At 47.6% G+C, this 19,954-nt stretch overlaps 1 protein-coding gene across 1 annotated transcript in view; it reads right to left on the bottom strand.

Moving 5' to 3' along the window:
• The window catches only part of SPINT1 (serine peptidase inhibitor, Kunitz type 1), a 716,287-nt gene that overhangs the window by 63,341 nt on the left and 632,992 nt on the right, over nt 1-19,954 (bottom strand). The window lies entirely within an intron of this gene.

Raw genomic sequence — 19,954 nt, 5'->3', positions numbered from 1 at the left:
CTGGATATAATAGGGTATTTTGGACTCATAGCAACCTTGCGAAATTTGATGACCCGTTTACCCTTGGAACCACAGGATTTGGCTGATCTGTGTAACGCTCACCTGATATCCACGGGGATGCCACTCAGCCCCTGGTTGGACAACTCGCACTCTCGAACCCCTCCCTTGGAATTTGTTTGGCCGAGGATTGGGCCTGCAATACAGGAATATCAGATTTAAACTTAACTGTCTCTTGTTGCTTGGCTCCCGCCGCCCTTGAGAACCAAACCTTCCCCTTAAGCCTTCTCCTCACCTTGCTTTTTGTATGATGCGCTCTCCTTCCTGCTTCTCAGTGGAGGGGCGCGTAGCTGGTGCGGGCCCGTCAGGACCTAGTTGCTTCACTGGTGCAGGCCCTGTTCGAGTCCAGACCTGCTGTGACTCCAGTTCGTTAAGGTAAGTTTTGCTGTTTTTTACAGTCTTGATAATCTGACCTTCTTTCTTTCTCTTGCCCCTTAATAATGTTTCTGCTTCTTCCTCTAGGTGTAGGAAGAGGTTATTGGTGTTGTCGTGCTGATTGGGGCTGAGCACGAGGAGGTGAGTGAATGCGCAGTACATGGCACCTTCTTGTCTTTTCATGCGCTAACCTGCGTTTCCTCTCTTTTGTAGGTCGTTGTGAGGTTCCAGATCGGATGCTGACCAAGGGCGGCTCTAATTCAGGTAAGCGTCTAATGGTTCTTGCTGTTTCTGAATTGAAATATGGAAACGCTTACTAATGCTGTTTTCGCTCTCTTCTTTCCAGGTTGCGGTGTTCCGGAGATGGATGCAGCGCCGAGATGCTGTGTTCACTGGACCGGGTGAGCGATGGATTGCGAACAGGATACTACTCACAGGTAAGTGTCGTACTAAAGATGATCTTGTTCTTTCAGGTATGCGGCTCCAGGAAGGCAGGCAAGGAACTCAGGAGACCGAGCTGAACACAGTGAGCGTCACGCTGCTAACCGCAGAGTAACGCAAAGTGTGTTCCTCTGCCTGGGCGTGGCTTATATAGCCCTAGGTATTCCAAGGCCTGACCACATCCAAAACACTAGAGCGCATAGCACAGTTCTTGGAACTGGGCTATGTGGTCGCCTCCATGTTGCACAAAAGCTCATTAACAAGTTCAGGTCCCATGTCATCCTCACATTGAGTATGAGCCTGGCGTCAAAGGCGCCAGGACTGACTCCAGGAGAGTCTTTGATGAGATGGCAAGGCCTTTAAGGCCGTAATGGGGAATCGTAGCCTGGCTCCAGTGACTTGCCTATGAGGGTTAGGGGCAGGGATCATGACAATATGAGTACATCGGATATTGCTGAAACGCTTAATACTGCTTTGATGGCTTTGAATAATTGTTGTATTATACAACATAAGGGAAACAAAATGAAAACACTTATGATAGATAAAAAAGATGGGTAAAGAAATTGGGAGAATAAAACGGAATACAATTCTGTGTTGGGGGAGAGAGACAAAATAATTGCTTCTCTACATATGAAGTTCAAGAATTGGTCTGGAGTGCGTAGATGTGATATTGACAATGCTAATTGGAGAGTCAAACTGTGTAGGACCAATGATTCTAAGAAATGCTGGTACCTGTACAGACAGTATTTAGTTGATGATCATAAAGATGCAAATGCTATATCTGCTGAAGAAATTCTAAGTTACTACACAGTAGTGACTAACATACTCCTAGTCCATAGTCCCCTTTTCTCCATACTGTATGGGTGTTGAGACTTGATTGTCGTGAAGATTAGAGGGGCCTCTGTCCCCAAGTACCACACAGGGAGAGATAATATGACTCTCTATGCGATCCCTGAGGCCACAGGTAGGTGGGAGATGCTGGAACACCGGCACCACGTAGCACTGGAAACCCCAAGGCCGCTGTAAGGCAAACTATTAGTACAAACAATCACAGCATACAGAATGGACTAGTACTGTCCAGGAAGAAGCTTACCGAAGTGTAGTAGTAAGGTCGCTGCCAACCACACAAGGGCCTGAGATACAGCTACGTGGGGGCGCGTGAGCAGCACCTTCAGATGGTGATCGGAGTAGTCACCAGTTGCTGAGTCAACCTGCAGTTGTTGAAGTGGATATATTTAAGTTCATGAGTAGTGAGAATCAATCCAGGGAAGAACCAAAAGAAGTCTGGTATGAAAGTCCTAAGGTCAAAAACAGCCAAAAATCCACAAGAAAAAGCACAAAATCCAAAGGGAAAGCCAAAAGCAGTCTGTAGTTCCAGGTCCGAGTTCGAGTTCAAGTAATCCAGGAATCAAGATCAAAGAGCAAACGCCAAACAGTCGTAAAGAACAGCTGTGAAGCGATATGTGGTCGCGGGAACTCTGCTTTTATACCATTTTGTTTCCTAGTCACATGACCCAAAACAGAAGCACGTGATCGGGAAGTAAACGTGACCGCCTGACTCTGCCTGCCCCAATGCGCCACGGCAGCTGCCAATGCAGAAATGGATACAACCGGGACTGAATGTGACTTCTGCTGTGATGTGAGGTATGGACCCCAAGCTGCTCATGCCGCCCCCGTCCTACAGGTGTACCTGATGTTGGGATTGGACGTGCTGCGGGGAGCCTATCGGGCATGTGGATATGATGCATGATAATGGGCGTCCCTCGCTAGGGACGGGAATGCAACCTTTTTCACCAGAAAAATAGACTTGTTTGCAGAATAATGCTTGTTTTTTTAAAAAAATGGGGCAGATGGTGAGATGTATGGATGAAAGGGGACTATGGACTAGGAGTACGTTAGTCAATACAGTGAGTAACTTATAATTACTCCTACGTCGCGTCCCCTTTCCTCTATACTGTATGGGCGATTACCAATGATTGAAGCCATGGGAAGGAGAGACTGCAACTCTTATGAAAACAGTTTTTAGGACCGCTTGGCCAAATACAGCATCTGATCTGACACTCGTGTCTAAGCAATATTGCTTGTGGGTGCCTTGCTGATAGTTTGCCATGGTACGTATATTTGGAATGCCACAGCAGTAGCCTTGGCTCTGACTGCATGGGCGTGGATGTTTGTAGGCAACTTCATGCACTGCCCCTCGTAAGCTTCCTTGATGGCCAAAACCATCCACCTTGCTATTGAAACTTTGGAGGCTTGACTCCCTGGTTTTGATCCTCCAAAAGTGATAAACAAAGCTTTCGATATGCAGAAGACTTTAGTCCTGTCAAGGTCAAATTTGAGTGCTCAAACAGTGCAGGAACCTTTCTGCTTCATCCTGCGGATTTGGGAAGAAAGTTGAAAGGACTATTTCTTCATTGAGGTGAAACAAAGGCGCTACCTTTGAGAGAAAAGAAGGGTGTGCCCGTAGCACCACCTTGTCACGATGGAAAATGGTATATGGTTCAGAGGCCGTTGGTGCCTGAATTTCACTAATCCTCTGGGCTGAGGTGAGGCCCACCAAGAGCACAGTCTTAATAGTAACCAATCTAATGTCTACCGAAGACAGGGGCTCAAAAGGTCTTTGGGCTAAGGCTGCCAGAACCATGTGAAGATCCCAGCCCGGGTGTGGACGTTTTACAGGCAGGTACAATCTGGTTAGTCCTGCAAGATGTGTTTTACCACCGAGTTGGGGGTGGAGAAAAGGTTGTTGCCAGGGTTTTTATATGCACCTTTAGCTGCTAGGTAGGGGGCGGCACGTGTCCACCTGCACCCCGGAGTGTGCTAAATGTGTTGAGAAAAACATCAAATGGGCGATGGTGCACCTTAAGGGGTCTATGCCCTTGTCCTTGGCCCAATGGCAGAACCTGGTCTATTGCTTTTATATTGGCGCCTAGTGGATGCACTTTTTGCCTCTTGGATTATGTCCAGATTGCCCTGTGACAAACTGAGGTGCTGCAGCCTTATGTACTCAGGAACCAGGTTGCTAGGGCTAACTTCTACGGGAAGGGGTGGACTACCCACCCCACCTCTGTTGTGATAGGAGTGGAAACAGCCCCACTGGGAGGGGAACTTGTGGTTGATTGGACAGTCTTAATAGTTCTAAGAACTACGGTCTGACCGGCCACTGTGGTGCTATCAAGATGAGATGTTGTCATTGCATCTGCCTGACCTTGCAAATGAACCTGTGTATAAGTGGGGTGGAGGCTAATGTGTAAGCCCCCATGCTGTTCCACTGAATCTGCAATGCATCCAGCAGGGAAGCTGTGCCTTGACCCATCCAGATGCAAACTGACGACACTTCCTGTTGGTTGGGGTGGCGAAAAAGGTCCACCCGTGGCTGACTCCATTTGTGGAACATCTACCTCAGGACCCTCTCGTTCAGTTGCCATTCATAATTGTTGATCTCCAGTCTGCTGAGCTGTATGCTTCTACGCTAGACTCCCTGGCAGGTGAATGGCCGAGAGCGATATTTTGTTTTCTAGCGCCCATTCCCATAAGTCTATTGTTAGCCTGAACAGAGGAGGGGATCTGGTTCCCCCGTTTGTTGAGGTAGTACAGGGGGAGCTCTCTGAATGCAGACCAGGGTATTGCTGATTACTGAGAGAAAAGCTTTCAGGACTAGCCATATAGCCATTTCTAATCAATTTATCGGCCTGTCCTGGTCCTGCCTCGACCAAAGGAAGTGGGCATTGTTTGTTCAAAGTGGCTCCCCACCCCTGGAGGGATGAGTCTGTGGTAATGGTGTATAGTGGTTGAGGCTGCCAGAATGGTCTGCCTGCCAAGAGATTAGAGTCTGTCCTCCACCAGAGAAGGTCCTGGTGGAGGTGGGTTGGTAAGATAACTAATGCTGCTTGAGAGACAGTTTCCTGATTCCAGGAGGCAGAGAAATTAAGCTGCAACCTCCTCATTTTGAGCCTGGTCTGAGGCACTGTCAGACAACAAGTCGGCATAATCCCTAGCAGGTGCTGGTACCACCATGCAGAAGTTAACGCCCTGCTCAGGAAATGCCCGGTAGCTGCTTTAAACGCTGCCACCTTGTCCACGGATCGGAATATCTTCTCTGCTTTCGTATCCCAAATGGGACCCAAGGTGGTCAAGGACTGAGTCGACTGAAGCTGTGATTTCTTGAGGTTGATGGAAGACCCCAGTTCGTATAGCCTGTGCATAAGTCTGGCTGCTGTGTTCGCGACTCCCTGCGGGGAAGCCGCTCGTACCAGCCAGTCGTCGAGGTATGGATATAGGTGGTGGCCTTCCGATTTGAGCAGTGGTGCCACCACGTTCATAAGTCTCAAACGCACTCAGTGATGAATTGAGACCGAATGGAAGAACTTTGTATTGGAAGTGGAAGCCCATTACCTGGAATCGTAGGAAGGATCGATGGGTTTGCCGAATTGAGACGTGTAGGTATGCATCCTTCAGATCAAGGGCACACGTCCAGTCTGTCTCTCCCACACAGGGACTCAGCTATCAATACTGGCGTAAACATCTTGAACTTTTGCAGGGGTAGGAAAAGATTCAAAGTTGAGAGGTCTAGGGCAACTTGCAGGCCTGCCTGGTTCTCTTTTGCTGTATGGCAAAGATGCAAGAGTAAAATCCTGAGCCTCGTTCCCTTGTGGGTGGGGGACTTTGTCCACTGCTTTGCTCACTATTAGAGAGCGGATCTGCCCAAGAGAGATGCTGTGCCAATCTGCAGGAGAGGAGGGGAAAGAGGGGGAACTTGAGGTATAGGAATGCGGAAGCCGTGGGAAACCACTGAGAGAATCCATGGGTCCACGAACCTTGTCAGCCAGGACTGAAATTGAAGGGCAAGCCTGCATCCCCAACAGAGAGCTGTGGGTCCCGATGACCCTGTCACTGCGTTTTCCCCTCTGTGGCTGGTGACTGGCAGGGGGCGGGGGGCTGGAAAAAGCCCTTGTGTGTAGTCTTCTGCTGCTTCCGGCGGTATTGGCTAGGAGACCTGTCAGGTTGCCTGGTGCAGCATTCCTGGAAGCCTTTGAAACCAGCAAAGGTACTACCTTTGTCAGACTTAGGGTGGCTCTGGCTGAAACTAGAACAGTTCTGCCTTTATGGTCAAGATTTGGCTGTTTGGGGGCTATTCTTTTTCTTAGTGAACTCTTCCTCAGTGGGCTAATGAACAAGTCCCCTCCCTCAAATGGTAGGTCGAGGAAACAGTCCTGTACATCTGGATAAAACCTAGCCATCTCGTCATTACTGTAGCCACACATACATGGTGTGTCGATGTGTGCCACCAATGATTCCATTAGGTCTTGAGCCACTGTTTTTGCTTCCGCTAGACCAGCCCAGAACCGTGCCCATCTATGGACTTGGAGATCAGGGAGGAAGTTAGCAATCTCGCTCCAAGGTTTTTGGTTTACCGCAGCTAGCAGGGCGTCTGCATTTGCTTGCCGCAGGTGGAGAGTAGTATCGGAGTAGACTTTCTTTCATTAGGCCTCTATGACCTTTTCCTCTCTGCCTAGTATGACCAACTTGGATGAGGACGTGGAAGTTTGAGGCGTAGCATACATTGATGCTGCCGCAATGACTGAGGAGTGTGGTTGAGGGTGCACGGACAGAATGAGGGAATCACCTTATGCCTCTCTGTATTTAGCATCTAAGCGCCTGTTAGTTGGCTGCGTTGATTGAGGTTTTGCCCAACCCTTCTTCGCCAGGGCCTCTACATACTTTTGTAACTGTATGCTGGATTTTGTGGCTGAGCAGATGGAAAGTACCTCACCAAGGACCACAGCCTCTGAGTGCTCCTTTTGTGGCTGCGGAATCCCAAGGTACTCCCCTACCTGGCCAAACTTTCATGGAAAGCCCTTGCCGGTTGTACTCATCCTCCACGTCATCCATTTCCACTGCTGTGTCTTGCAGGTCTGTGGAGTCTGCAGGTGGGAATTTCGGGGGGGGCTGTAGGTGCACTGTTAGGCTGCGTGGGGGCTCCGCAGGCTGCGGAGAGGCCACTGTGGTTTTTGGTACCGGAGGCTGTACCACAGGCATAGGTTTTGAGGGAGCTGGTAGCTGGTGTTTGGATCAGAACTGGCTGCTGTGGGATCACTGGCGGGACCATGTCCTGTATGATTCCCTTAAGTATATTATCCATCTGGGGGGATTTCATTAAAATGAGGAACTTTTTGAAAAACCGCTCTTCGCATGCTGGAGAACCACGCTCCTGCACAGGGACGGCCGTGTGTGTCTGCACGTACTGCAGATTTCTCCCTGTGCATTGTCTGCTCTGGGCGAAGCCCGGGTCTCTGTAGCGCCTCTGGGTCGATGTGGATGGGTAGGAGGTACTGGTTTAGAAACTTTGGCAACATTTGCTGATACATTTCTAAAATAAATGCCCTCCTGCATACAAAATACTACAGCTGTTATAAATATGATTGAAGGACTCCCATTTAAAAGTTAGGAGCAGAACTACTTGTCAGTTTTGATATTGTATCTTTATATAACAAGATACCTCAATAAGCAACATTACAAATGGTAGAGCAATTGCTACTGAGCAAAAGACATGATGGGTATACTCCAAATTCATTCATTTTCTGGTGCACAGAGATGGCCCTTAAGGAGAACTATTTTATTTGTAACAATACATTTTACTACCAAATACATGGAACAGCTATGGGGTCCATCTGTTGCTCCTTCACTGGCTAATTTGTATGTCAAAAGTTTGGAAAGGCAAGCGATATTAGATTGTGGAAAAGATATATCAATGACATCCTTGTTATTTGGCTAGGCAGGGTTTCTGAATTGCAAGACCTTTAATTATGGCTTTACCAACATAATCCGTATTTAACCCCTTAAATGCCAAGGATGAGCTATCTCGTCCTTGACATTACGTTTGTGTTGCCAAGGACGAGATAGCTCGTCCTTTTTGACACTTCATTTTAGGGATTGCACAAAAGTGAAATCCAACACCCGGGCTACGTGAGAGGGAAGTGCCTCCTCACGGCCCAAGGGTTGGATTTCTTTCAGTTTCACATCAGCGTGCGTAACACACACGGACATTAAACTGAAAGTAATTTCACAGTGGCAGCCATTTTCGGCTGTCGCAGCGAAAAGAGAAGGCGATTTTCCTTTTCCCTCGATCGCCGGCATGATTGAGCCGTTGAGATCGAGGGAGGTGTTGTTGGAAAGGGGAGACCCTCCCCTTTCCAACAACACCTTCTGTGAAGCATTGCTGGATGCGGATCGCTCGATCGCGCCCAGCAATACAATTAGACCACCAGGGATTTGTTTTAGAAGTGAGGGGGCCGCTTACTATGTAAGCAGCCCTCTGCCCCCCCAATCCCCAAAGCTTGGGCACACTAGTGTGCCAATCTGCCCCTAGGTAAGGTTTGCTTCATCCCTTCCAGACGTAGGGCAGGAGCCCTCCTTGTTTGCCTGCTGCTGGAGCAGCTGATTGCAGCCTCGCGTCAGGCTGCTGCAGTAGCAGCTGGAAGTGCTGCTCTGCATCGAAATCTCATGCCTTCCACCTCCCCATCAAGGCCAGACGTCTCCAGAGGCAGGGATCTACCCCCATTTGCTAACGCCTGGACTCTGCCATCAACCACGAGGATGGTAATGGCCACCGCACTCGTTTGCTAGCCTGTTGTCATCGGTTGCTAGGCAACCCACGGCTGCATTAACTGCCCGCCAGTGCGACCGGAAAGCACAAGCCGCACCCACAACAACGAAGGCCCACTAGACCAAGGGCATCATCTGTCTGGTCTGGTGCCAGTTCGCTTCATCCCTTCCAAACGTAGGGCAGGAGCCCTCTGTGTTCGCCTGCTGCTGGAGCAGCCAATTGCGGCCTCGCGTCAGACCGCTGCAGGAGCAGCTGGAAGTGCTGCTGTGCATAGAAATCTCAGGCCTTCCACCTCCCCATCGAGGTCAGATGTCTCCAGAGACAAGGATCTGCCCCCATTTGCCGATTCCTGCACTCTGCTATTAACCACGTGGATGGTAAAGGCCGCCACACTCGTTTGCTCACCTGTTGTCATCGGTTGATAGGCAACCCACGGCTGTGTTAACTGGCCGCTGGTGCGACCAGAAGGCGCAAGCCGCACCCACAACGACAAAGGCACACTAGACTAAGGGCATCATCTGTCCGGGACGTTCCGCGGCCAAGGAGTGCTGGTTCCTGTTGCCCATCTGCACAGTACATCCCAACCTCGTACTCTGATCAAAATCCTGAAAACGGGGTAAGAACAACCTATCAACCGGCCCTTGCGCTCCTATGCTCGAGAGATGACATTATTCGCCAGCCATTACACATTTCGGAACTTAAAACGCTTGAATCATTCCCTACAATTTTATATTAGGCACTGCTCTGTATATCATGACCTAGTTTCTTCACTAAAATCTCATACATAAAGTCCCAATTTGTACGGTATCACCATACTTACACAAGTGCCTGAAATGATTAACCTGCAACGCTCTGACCGTAAGCTTGTGCGTAGCCCTGGTTTCAACAGATTGTGGCTATGGATAGCACATATCATGGGGATGCCATTTAATTGACTGACAGTCTTTGCCATTACTACTATCACTGCATATGATATCTACTGGCAATTGTGATTTTCGCATGGATTGAAATGACTGCCATAGCTACTTCCTGTATTGACTTATTCCGGGCCCTCTCTTAAATCCACCAGGTGGACTTGCCTACGAGCACAAACCAGCAAATTTGCCCTCTACACTTTATTATGTACTATGCCTCCATTAATGTAAACTGTAATGCCTGTACACCTTGCTCCGCTACTTTAACATATGATAGACTTGTATTGTTGCCATTATGTCACCACTATAAGGTATACAAATGTATTACATTAATTGCACATCACACCCATAGCCTTGACTTGCACAATACGCTTCAGAACTACCTACTGACCTATATTATTAACCTATGATTTTGCACAACATATAGTACTTCTATCTGCCATCAACATTATCGGATTTCCTGCACCATACGCAAGCCAAGACCATAGTACAGCTAATCCTCAACAAGGATATGTTGACCCTAACCTCATTTCTTTGGCTTACTATACTAGCCTTACTAGCCAACCACTACTCAGTGAACCCACTACTTCAAACCATAACGATGGATCTGCCATGTACAGCTGGTGCATTTATCCACCTTGGCAAGGGATTAGGCCGTCTACAGTGCTTACGACACCATCCACTCCCCTCCACCATTCCTCAACAAGACTGCACCCTTTCCCCTCCAAGCGTCACTAATTATACATCACTCCGTACTACAAGACATCCTCCACCCTGCAAGGCCTAACACACCCATCACCTCAACTTACACCGCCCAAACTCCTGCTAACCTCAAACAATCACAACCCATCACTGGCCAATTCAGAAGAAACCGTCTCTCCTCCCGAAGGATTTGCAAGACACACATGACCACATCATCGCCAAACAGTGATAATCGCTACTGCCCTCCCACTAGATCAGGGGTGCACAACTAATTTTGACAGAGGGCCGAAAGTACCTTACATGAGGGCTATAGTGGGCCGAAAAGTAAATCTGGGTGGGCGGTAGGCAGGGCGTGGCAGGAGGCTTTTTCAACCCCCAATTTCTATTAAACACATGGAAAAAGAATATGTTTTTGAGGGGTAACAATTTTTATTGCATTTCAAACTTACATTTTGTACTACACATTTTCCATTGTTATAATTTATTTCTATTTAGTTATTGTATATCGTCCGTTTAATTAAATTGTATATATTTTATTGACCTATGATTGGACATTCCGTTATTTTGGACTGCTATAGTTTGCTGTTTGGGTTGCCCAAGAGAAGTATGGCCTTCGTTGAGTCAGGTTTCCACAAAAAAGCAAAGGATGTACATCTCCTAACTGTGCCTGTTTTAGCTTTATTATTGGGTTCACTCTTGGAGTGCAACACTATGCCCCATGTCCCCCTCACCCCCAACCAAACACTATGCCACGTCCCTCACCCCCAACCAAACACTATGCCCCATGGCTCCCACCCCCAACCAAACACTATGCCCAATGTCCCCCTTACCTCCAACCAAACACTATTCCCCATGTCCCTCACCCCCAACCAAACACTATGCCCCAAACACACTCTCAAGCATGCACCCATACAAACCCGAACCCCCAACCGCCAACTCAGCACACACACTCAAGCATGCACCCATACAGACCAGTACCCCCCACCCCCAGCTCAGCACACACTCTCAAGCATGCACCCATACAGACCCAAACCCCCCACACCCCATCTCAACATACACAACACAAACACTCAAAAACAAACATTCATGCACATCCGACACCCCCCCACACCTCCATCTAAACATACACAACACAAACATTCAAAAACAAACATTCATGCACATCCGACACTCCCCCATCTCAACATGTACAACACAAACATTCAAAAACAAACATTCATACACATCCGACACCCCCATCCCCTCATCTCAACATACACAACATAAACACACAGCACAACCGACCCGACACACAAACACAAACAAACAGACAGACCACTTACCGGACGTGCTGGAAGGCAGGTAAGCTGGAACACTGGCGAGGCGAGTGGTACTACGGTTGGCGTGGCCAGCAGGGCTGAAATGCCTTCCGGCATCAAGCCTTACTGGCCACGCCAGTCGTAGTGCTGGCCCTCGATTGGTGCAGCACACACGCACTACTGTCTCGTAGGAGCGACGTGGTGCATGTGTGCTGAGCCAATGACGGCCAGTGTTTTGTCCGGCTGGAAGACAACAAAGACTTTCCTAATGGAGGGCGGCCGATGCTGCTTGCGGGCCGCCCTCCATTAGGAAAGTCTTTGTGCCTCGCGGGCCGGACAAAACAGCATGGCGGCCGCAACTGGCCCGCGGGCCGTATGTTGTGCACCCATGCACTAGATGTACAGACAACCATCTGATCATAGACACTGTCTTAACCTCTATCACCCAAAACGCACAGACTATGGATATCACAACCTATTACAGGCACACAGAGAAGAAACAGATTATCTTCGAGACTACCCAAGGTTCCCATGAAGAAACCTCTACTAGCAGATACTCTACTGCCCCAGGATAAAATAGCCACTGTCTTACAACCACAAAACATTACCATGAACCTTCAGACTACTGAAGATTCTAGTCACTTCTTAACCCCTACCACTAAACCAACCTGTCCTCACATGATCTCATTAAAAGGAGCGCTTACTAATGCCAGATCTATCACAGCCCGTGCTCTGGATATAGCAGACTCAATAAAAACCAAGGATCTTGACTTTTTAGCAATCACGGAAACTTGGTTACACACAGCCCCTGGCCCTCTCCTCAGCCATCCCGGAAGGAAACACCATCTATAGAAAAGATAGAGCTAGAGCAAGAGGAGGAGTAGCACTACTAGCTAAAGAATCCCTGGATATTAGAATATCTCCCGCCCCACCTTTCACATCTGGAGAAGCCATGACTGTAAAAATGTCCCTTACACCTACCTGCACTCTCACACTCCACATCATCTGTAGACCCCCAGGCGCCATTTCTACCTTTGAAGATGAAATCACAACACTAGTGGCTCACAATCTGAAACCACACTCAAATACGATTATCATGGGTGACTTTAATTTAGGACTGACCGATCCCCAAGACCCGAATGCCACCCTCTTAGCAAACACACTAGAAGCCCAAGGCTTCACACAATGAATCACAATATCAATACATGACAAAGGGCGCACCTTGGACTGGCTAGCTGACATTAATTGTACTACCATCATCCAGTCCAATACCCCCTCACCCTGGTCCGACCACAACATTCTCTCATTCACTACCACCATTACCTCTAAGGTACTAAATAAGTATATCCCAACTATGTTGGCCCCTTTGAGAAATCTTAAAAATGTTAGCTGAAATAAAATGCTTCCTCTACTTTCCCCTATCCTAAACTCACAGCACCTGGGCAGCAACCCATCTACTCTAGTTAGCCATTATAACAGCGATGGAGAAAATTGCCCCACTAAAAAGTAAAAAGCCCAAACCTCCGGCACACATTAAAGGAATGGTTTGGTCAAAAAATGTTATTGTCCCTACGGGTCGGCCATGTGTTTTTAAGCCTAAGTCGCTCGATTTTAGAAACATTTCCTATGGACCTTACCTGAGTTTTCGTCCATTAAACGCACGCGAAAAGAGGCACCAGGCCGCTGCCATTTTGTGATAATCCTATCACTTGCCCCATCGCTCTGGCTGACCTGCTTTTGCGGCACTAAATCATATCCCCCGCCTCTGAGCCTGCCATCAGCAGACGCCTACCGCCCATTTCACAACGCCAAAGCACGTCTTGTGTCAACAATCGCTGCGCTTCAGCTAATGACGTGTCGCCATGGAAATGGCAAGACGCCTCTTTCCTCAATAAGTATAAACAGACCGTTTCACAACACACAGCAGCAGATTTTCGATTCCATTCCTCTCTCTGTGTTACTTTGAGTATTCTGTGACTCGTTTCTGTGCTCCGGTCAGCTACCTTCGCCGCTTGTAGCCCGTGTGAACACCTTTACCATCGCTATAAATTATTTTAGTTTGTTTACCACACAATGGCTACAATAATGCTCTACATGTACGAGCCCGAGTATACCGAGGAGGAACTACTGGAAAGGGAAAAATGCGAAAACGATGGGGCTTCGGATGGCAGTTGGCAGGACGAATCAATAGATGAAGACACTGGACCTAGTCGCATGGACAGTGTTTCCACCTGGTGCACCTGCAATCGGTGCGAGCTAATGCCAACCGAGGGGGAGAACTGCTGCTGCTGTGAAAACTCGGGATGCTTGGCCTACATTTCAGAAGGCGAGCCACGACCGCAATGCATCACCAAGCTGCCAGACTTCAGGGCAGCCTGCCTCACACGGTCCGTGTTGAGGATAATGATGGTGCTTATGCACGAACTTCGCGCAACTGTTCGTACTCGTAATCCGAGTAAGTATAATCTGCTTGTGATGCCACTACTATTTCATGGTCTTCTCCTATAACCAAAGTAACATCTACATATCTTTGTAAGGCATGAAAGTCGTTCAATAGTGTGCAGTGTCTAGATAGCATTTGTCCGAGCAGAATGCCATTAGTTACAAGAATTGTCATTGACAACAAACGTTTAATTAACTTATCTTGGTCATTCAAAAACAGTTTGTATCATTTTTCACAGGTGGTACCGGCTGGTGGCCTATCTTTCCTTTACATGGTGGCTTCACGGGAGGCTTGGACACCGCGTTCGAAGAGTAATACCTGCCTGTGCCGTTCGTGCCATAAGAAAAACTTTCCCGAGTGACAGCGGTCAGTACAGGGGATTTTCCCTCGCTATGCTGCAAGCTGACCTGTACAATGTGTAAAGTTTTGTATTTTTGTGCCATCAAAAAAAGAAACAAAATAAAACACCACATATATTTTTAACAACAGTTGTTTTGATTTTTTAAATGAATCAAGTGTGTCTCCATTCAGCAGTCTTCCTGTGCCTTGTCTGCACGCCCACCGGCCCATCCATCCATCCACACCCCCCCCCCCCCTATCAAAGGCAAAGTATAACTATATAAAGTATAAAAAAGTGGTTAGTTTAACAAAAACAAAAGTCCATAACAACAAGTCCAGTGGATGCGCGCTGCCATGGGGGGCTGTCAGGGGCGCGAACGGCCAAGTTGCCAAACACCATGTACACTTCAAAAGGTATCCCACGCCAAGGGGCCATTGCTCACTTGGCCTCCTCAGACTCTGTGCCTCCAGGCAGGGCTCCCCCTTGAAGCAGGCCGCCCCTCTGCAATCCACATAAGTGCGTCTCCATTCAGCAGTCTTCCTGTGCCTTGTCTGCACGCCCACCGGCCCATCCACCCCCCCCTATCAAAGGCAGTTTGCACCAGGGGATGAGTGCTGCCTAGGTGTGCTGTCAGGGGCGATAACGGCGAAGGTGCCAAACAGCATGTACACTTCAAAAGGTATCCCATGCCAAGGGGCCATCGCTCACATGGCCTCCTCAGACCGCGTGTGTCCGGCCAGGACCCCCCCCTCACGCTGGCTGGCCCCCGGCAAACCACATAATACCATGACATACACCAGTCATTCATTCACAAACACACCCCTGTTTGTAATACTTTATAAACCACTTGATATGTCTCATGAGAACATATTTGTGCTTTGCAAGTCAACTCCTGAACGTGCTACCTGAGAACCACTGAGATCTATGCTAATCTGCTCGTCGTCGTGCTATCCGTGAACTTCTGTGACTGCTTCGAACAAACTCGTCAGTGTGCTACTTGTGGCCATCTACCTGTTCTCCTGCAACATACTGCTTGGCTTGCTGAATCCAACTGTTTGTTGGTCAAGGTAAGGCCATGTATCCTAGTCATATTTCGTTGATTTTTAAATTTCTATCCATTTGCGAGTAGAGTACTCAATAGTGCTATGTTCATTGGTCTCATTGACTTGAGTTTCCATTGTTATGCTATCAATAGATCTTTTTATTTTCATCTGTGTCAATTGTCATCGAATTGCATCCTTCGGGGGTCCAGTCTATAATGTAAGCATGTTTCCTTCTCGTGCAAGACAGAACATCCAAGGGACGAGTCACATGTTCAGAGTTTATTTCTGCAACTTATGCAAATACTAAGCCGCACATGATGAACTGGTATAGTTCCTGCGACCAAAACAAACCTTGCATTGAACATTGTATGGTTCATTTACTTTTGTATCACATTTTTATTCATCAAGATTGCATAATGTCGATATTTACTTTTCAGAATTTTCAACAATGCCTGCCTGTTCGATTAGCGGTTGCCCTTCGAAGACCTATGCTAAATCTGAAGGCACTACAATGCATGTATTCCCGAAAACTGTTGATCGAATAAGAGAATGGGTCAGACATTGCGGATATCCACTGGATGAGCTGGAAAGTAGAGTCCAACAAGTCTTAGAGGACAAGAGGGGTGATCGATACCGCATCTGCAGCCGGCACTTTTCCTCAAACATGTACACAACATCTTGGGTAACAAAGAAGAATAAACGGCGAACGACACGAAAATTGCTTGCAAACACTATTCCCACTCTATGCGTCCACATTCCGCCACTGGTGAATCAAGTGTCCGGATTTAACTTTAGGCCTTGCGGTAGTGTGTAGGTAGCCGAATGGATTCATTGATAGTTTAGGTGTTGTGTCCCTTGTAATAGTTTCGACATTGATATGAGTGTATAGCTTTTTGAATAATGACATTTATCAATATATTCTTTTTCGATTTCATAACCCACAAACAAAATCTATATATGGGCACAGGGAACTGTGCTATATTGCGCATTTTCAATAGCATTACCCTCAAGTATTCTGTCCTCCTTACATGGCAATTTTTAATATTGGCATTTCATTATCAATCAATAATTTACCTTTACAACTGCTTGACTATCCCTTGAATCTGAAGCAAGAACATTCTACATCCGTGACATGCTCGCAGTTATCAACCACTTCTAGCGCGTATCAGGTAATCTTACTTGGCTATTCCGCTACAGACTTGTTTTATGCATGTCAAGTAATAGTTTTTATGTATCGTGTAATTATTTTACCAAATGTTTGGTTAGTGCTTTCCAATTGATATACACCTTAGTTATTGTCCACTGGTGTTTGTTTTCAGTTATAATTAGTGTTATCCATAGTAATGCAAGTACTGTCTTTCAGGGAGATGCTGAAGCGTCCACCACATTGACAAGATCCCTAGATGTTCTTCAGCAGCACAAGGTATGGATACTGACAGCTCTATCGAACTAGATCATCAGAGCTGGAATACTTGTCGTTTGATTGTTCTACAGAATGTTTCATTCGTGGTTAGCCATTGATATGTACCTGTGTGGTCGACCCCAAGTGTGTGTTATGTTTTCAATATTGTAATCCTTACTAATGCAAGTACTATGTTTCAGGCCGTTGATAGAGCGTCAACCCCTGCATTTGATGCAGAGCCTGACATTCAAATAATTCCAGGGGAAGTGGAAGCGGGACCTTGCGTATAAGAATCGGCGCAACAGCTTTCGGAAGTGCGCACTACATCTACAACTTCCTACATATTCTTCGGCTGCACGAGTTATGGAAACTGACAGCTCCATCGAGCGTCATCATATAACGTGATTACATTTGCTATACTTTCTTCCCTATTAACGCAAGTACTGTGTTTCAGGGAGACGACAGAGCTTCCTCTACAATTACAACATCCCTTGTAGGTGATGCATATGTAAAGAAATCGGAGAAATAAGTCTATTAAATCTGATCATATTTGGATATTCCTTGATTCTTTTAGACAATGCATCATTTGTGGTGATCTCTTTATATGTACCTGTGCCGTCGACCCCAAGTGAGTGTTGTTTCCAATATTGAAAACCATATTAATGCTGGTACTGTGTTTCAGGGAGTTTCTGATGCCTCCTCTCCAATACAACCATTCATGACAGTCCATGCGGAGCCAGAGGTATGGATACTGACAGTTCCATCGAACTAGATCATCAGAGCTTGAATACTTGTCGTTTGATTGTTCTACACAATGTTTAATTCGCGTTTAGCTATTGAGATGTACCTGTGTGTTCATCCTCCCGTGTGTTTTATGTTTTCAATATTGTGAAACATAGTAATGAAAGTACTATGTTTCAGGGAGTCAATGGAGCGTCATTCCGTGCTGTCTATGTGGATCCAGAAAATATAGTCGTTGCAGCGCAAGAGGAAGGGAAGACATGCGGAAACGAATCAGAGCAACAGCGTGCAGATGTTGAAGTTTGAGTCAAGAAAGTTGCAAAGAAAAGAAACAAAAATAAGGTTAGTTACAAACCGTTCATAATTTTAGGAATTGTTTTGTGTTGGGGACCATATGTTTTTTTCCTGTCAATTGTACTATACTTTATATTGTGTTTAAAATGAACATCCCTTTTCCAATCTGTCCTCTAGTTACCCAAGGGTGTACGAACTATAAATACACAGACAGTGAAGCAAATGAGAGATGTTGCTTGCCAGACTATTTACACTATGGAGGAACTATTAATTCAGACGCGGCGTACATAGCCCTGCTGCAAGAGACCCACCTCACTAGGGAAAGGCTGGAGGAGGTCAAGAGGAAATGGAAGGGCACTGTTGTGGGTGCGGCATACTCTGCGTATGCTAGAGGGGTTATTACTTGGGTGGCGCCCCATGTGCCGTTTCGGGTGCTTGATTCTACGGTGGACCCGGAGGGTAGAATGGTGGTGGTAACGGGTCTCTTGGAAAACAGAGAAGTACACATCATAAATTTGTACGCCCCCAATAATGATACAGCGGCTTACTTTAGGACCCTCTACGGTAAACTTGGCTCCCTGGCAGGGAGTACGGTAGTGTGGGGGGGGGGGGGACTTTAACTGTACCGTAGATCCCAGAATGGACAGGTCAGGAAAAACGGCACCGGCGGCTAAAGCGCTGAGTACCCTACTGAAAGACCTTGGCCTAGAGGATGCGCGGCAAAGGCTGCATCCCACGGATAGACAGTACTCACACTATGCAGCGCCACATGATTTGCACACAAGTTTAGATTACATGTTTGTAACAGCCGAGATGGTGAGAGACATAGAAGGGGCAGAATACAAGGCCCGAGTACTATCGGACCTCTCGCCCTTGGTGGTAGACTGGCGACATCAGCCCCCACGACCGCGGATCCCTACATGGAGACTTAGGACCGAAGCTCTGCAGGACGAGGGGTTTCGGGAGGGCCTGAGGGATGCCATCGAAGAGTACTTTGATATAAATACGGGAAGCGTAAGCTCTGTGGGCACACTGTGGGAAGCGTTTAAGGTGGTGGTGCGTGGGGTAGCTATTTCCCAAGCTAAAGGGCTACAGGGGGGGGAGGGGTCGAAAGGGAACTCCAGGAGGTGGAAAGGGAGCTAGAGGATCTCGCACGTTGCGAGAGCACCGCTCATGGTAATAGAAACAAAGTAGAGGAGCTACAGTTGTCCTGCAGCGCACTCTGGGATAGACTGTGCAGGCTCAACTACAGGAAATATACGGAGAGGATACACGCGGGGGGCGACAAGCCAGGAAGACTGCTGGCCTGGGTGTATAAGAGTGAGACCCCCCGCTCAGTGATTAGTGAGATTCAGGACGAGAGAGGTTGCATATGCAACACCCAGAAAGAGGTAAATGAGGAATTCCTTAAGTTTTACAGACACTTGTATGAGGACACGGGGGAGGATATGTGTCAAGACATACTGGACACATTGGGGGACATTGAGCTGCCCACCTTGGATGATCTAGAACTCACTGAGTTAGACGCACCTGTCACCTCGGATGAGCTGGAACTTGCCCACATGCAAGGCGCGGGGTTCGGATGGGTTGCCCAGCGAGTTCTACAAAACATACCAGCAAGAGTTGCTTCAGCCACTGCTTGCCACTTTCAACGAGGCCTATGAGCAGGGAGATCTCCCATTGTCCCTCCGTGAGGCTGTAATCATCCCACTCCTGAAACCAGGCAAGCCGGCCGTGGAGTGGGGGTCTTACAGACCGTTGTCCATGCTTAACCAGGACAGCAAAATACTCACGGCGGTGCTGGCTAATAGACTGAAGAGGGTGATTAAGAAACTGATACACCCATATCAGACGGGATATGTTCCAGGTAGGAACATCACCGATAACCACAGGAGGCTACACCATGTCATAGACCAAACTGAGGAAGACACAGGCGAGCTGGCCATAGTGTCGTTAGACGCGGTCAAGGCCTTCGACTCGGTACGATGGCCCTGGCTGAAAGCGGTCCTGAAGGGGTACGGAATGGGACCTGGATACCTCAGATGGGTCCAGTTGTTTTATAGCACCCCAAAGGCGAGGGTCAAGACAGGGTCCACAGTCTCAGATTCTTGGCAACTTTGCAGGACGACCAGACAAGGATGCCCCTGGTCACCCATGCTATATATACTGCCATTAGAGCCGCTGGCAATATGCCTGTGACAACAATATGGGGAGGTGGGTATAAGCACTGCCAGTGGAGAGCATCTGATATCATTATATGCGGATGATATGCTCCTTTATTTACGTTACCCAGAGGAA

This window comes from Ambystoma mexicanum, chromosome 14, assembly GCF_040938575.1.
Source record: "Ambystoma mexicanum isolate Mex_15411 chromosome 14, UKY_AmexF1_1, whole genome shotgun sequence".
NCBI lineage: Eukaryota > Metazoa > Chordata > Amphibia > Caudata > Ambystomatidae > Ambystoma > Ambystoma mexicanum.
The sequence above is the reverse complement of the archived record's forward strand: the minus strand, read 5'-3'. Positions and strand labels throughout refer to the sequence as shown.